This window comes from Montipora capricornis, chromosome 7, assembly GCF_036669925.1.
Source record: "Montipora capricornis isolate CH-2021 chromosome 7, ASM3666992v2, whole genome shotgun sequence".
Classification (NCBI taxonomy): domain Eukaryota; kingdom Metazoa; phylum Cnidaria; class Anthozoa; order Scleractinia; family Acroporidae; genus Montipora; species Montipora capricornis.
This window is the reverse complement of record NC_090889.1, coordinates 11,145,991-11,149,134: the sequence shown is the minus strand read 5'-3', so window position 1 is coordinate 11,149,134 and position 3,144 is coordinate 11,145,991. Positions and strand designations below refer to the sequence as shown.

Sequence of the window (3,144 nt, the reverse complement as noted above, 5' to 3'; positions counted from 1 at the left end):
AAACGGCCCTATTGAGTGATCTGCGCAGACAACTTCGTCTCCAGAGGAAATAACTCTCAAAAAGACCCCGGGTATTCAAGGGGGCTAGATTGGAGCAGAAATGCAGCCATAGCCCATAGGAGATGCTACAGGAAATTTGGCGCCTTGCAGTATGTAGAAATGGCGGGAAAACGCGTGCTGCAAAGAGTATTGCGCCCCGAGAGTTGCACTTGGGTCTGTTTCAGCTTTCAGTTTGAGCCCAAACTCAGCTAAAGAAAGGTGAGTGCTGTTTTCTCTGTTCAGAAATATCCTATCGGTAACAACATACGCAAAGAGTTTCATCATTATCGTTTCTTGTTACAAAACGTTTTTACTATTGTTCATCTTCTTTCATACCCAAACCAAAACTGAAAAAAAAATGCATTACTTTTATTTTTTCTTAACTTTAACATTTTCAATTATTTTCAAAGCCAGTGTTGTACTTTTGTAATTTAGAAAAACAGCCATGTCAGGGAGACAAGTGGTAAGGAACTCGTAAACCACATTTTTGCTTTTTGCTGTATTTTGTAGTCGTGATGAACAAGCGAAATAGCGCTGATAAACTGTATTTATTGAAAGCTAACCGTATTACAATGGGTTCTCAGACTTAAATACTGTTTATCAGCGCTATTTGTAGCCAGTCTGCAGTCTTTCTTTTGGTTTAACGTTTCAAACACTAATCATGAACAACTAATGTTGACAAAATATTTTTTTCGCACGAAAAACGATCTATTAAGTCTGATGGGGAGGACAACGAAACGGGTAAGAAAAACATTCTTAGAGCGTTTATGTCCTTTGTTTTGCTCTGGATTTAATTCCATGGTGTTGTTGTAAAATCTTACACTGCATAGAATCTGCCTCTCTTTAACAAGGGATATTTTTCTTTCACTTTTGTACATAGTCGTTTCTGGAGATGGTTCGCCCGGTAAGTAAGCTTTAGTTATGCAGCCGTGACTCAATACTTATTATTTTTGTTCAAATTTCCTTTTCGTTTGATTTTGGTTTTGGTAAGGTATTGTTTAACTGGTCTTTCAGAGCAGATAAAATTGTTCATTTGCTAGATTATCCTCCCTTCAAACTTGTTTGCTCAAACATAATTTGATTAACAATTACGTCTTTAGAAACGCTGGTACTATATGATTTTCTGAGAGACCCCGTGATCTATATGTAACATCGCATTATTTTCTCCATTATATTGCAGAGAACAGAAGGAGAAACTGGAGAAATGGCAAGTGCAATTTATATGACCGTTAAAAAAAACTAAAACTGCTCATTTTATGGATGATTCATTTTCTAGCTTAGTGGTCTATTCTGGCCCAGTTACAAATAAAACCTGATCACTTATTTTTGTACGTAGTCGTTTCAGGATATAGTCCACTGGATAAGTGAGCTTTAGATGTGCTGCCTTGACTTTAACCTTATGGTGTTTAGTTAAATTTTTCTTTAGTTTGACTTTGGATTTGGTAAGGTATAGTTTAACTAGTCTTTAAAAGAAGTTAAGATCATTATATGGGTGGCGCGGTGCCCTCATAGTTAGTGTGATAGACTCCGCTTCGAGTGGTTCGGGTTTGGGTCGTAGCTGAGGACATTGTGCTGTGTTTTCCTTGGGAAGACACTTGACTCTCATGGTGGCTCTCTCCACCCACGTGTATAAATGGGTACCCGCATATTTAGTGCTAGGGGTAACCCTGCGATGGACTAGCATCCCATCCAGGGGGGAGTAGAAGTACTCTTAGTCACTTCATACTACAGTAACCGCAGATAAACGCCGGCCTGATGGGCCTTCTAGGCTCATAGCAGACTTTACCGTTTACCTTAAGGTCATAAATTGCCACTACTTTTACATTCTTTTGTATTTATGTTAATTAGACTTACTGCCTTTGTTTTGAAAGAAATATTCTTCTTACATTTGCTGGTCGTAACAAGGCTAGAAAGGCTTATTAGCATTAAAACAATGGAATATTTTATTTGGCAGCCATTGTGAAAGAGGTCTGAATAATCCTCCTGTCAAACTTGTTTGCTCAAGTGAAAGTGGATTGGACAATTAAGTCTCTAGAAATGCTATCGCTCTAGCGATGACAGAAATAACCCGGTATTTTCTGACAGGGCCCGTAATCTAAATTTTGCATCATTATCTCCGTTATTTTGCAGATGGCAGAAGGCGAAAGCTGAATAATGGCAAGTGTCTTTTTTATGAACATGATCAAATTACATTTTTGTCTCATTATCCTGTCATAACATCTCACAATTACGTCCATTATGTTGCGGTTTAGGGTTAGGGTTAGCAACAGAGGAAAGAAAAAGAGTAAGCTTAATTCATTTCATTTTGTACATTTCATAATTCCACTGGATATGCTTTAGGTATAAAGTAGGGCCTATATGCGAAATCGTTTAAATTGTTGCTCAAAAAGCAGATACACATTGGGGATTTTTGGTCGGTTTTGAAACCACCCTTGTATTTTTGGTCTCAACAGTATTAAGGCCCCATGGCCGTGTGGGTAAAAATTGACTAGCACCAAGGCACTTCTTTTTGGAAGCCTGGGTGCTAATCTGATGAAAGAGAAAGGGCTTGGTATGCTTGAAATAATAGCCGAGGAACGGAGCTTCAAATTGATACCAAATTTGTTGACTTTTGAGAGTAGATTTGAAGGTTTTTGGAGAAAGGAAAGTCGTGAAAGTATTCGGGACATTTTGCTGATTATTTTGGCGGAGTTTGAGGCCTGCTTTTGCCTTAATTGTCGCACATGATGAAAATCTGAAACGATAGGATTGCTGTTTATGGACAAAAGAACGTGGAGGGAAAATTTCCCGAGGATTGAAGATATTTTCACGATTTTAGACCAAGAAGATGTCGAAGCGCACGAGAAGTCGAGAGAGGTTTCCACTAGGAGAGTGGGCTCGTAAAGCGAAGTATAAGCGCATCGAAGCTGTGGAAGCGAGCAAAAGTCTTGAAAAAATTGAGCAGGAGATTTCAAGTGCGAAGGAGACCACAAAAATTCTAAAGGAAAATAATGTTCAGCTGCTGGGTGAAATAAAGGAACTCAGGAGAAAGGTAAGCCACTAAAAAGGCTACTATTTTTCAGTTGAATGCACTGCAGTGACAAGAGTGTTAATTAGGTCATATAT

The 3,144-nt window shown here is 38.6% G+C and overlaps 1 pseudogene; it reads left to right on the top strand.

The window, feature by feature from the left end:
- The first annotated feature begins 2,616 nt into the window (after positions 1-2,616).
- LOC138058171 (uncharacterized) overlaps positions 2,617-3,144 on the top strand; it is a 3,455-nt pseudogene continuing 2,927 nt past the window's right edge.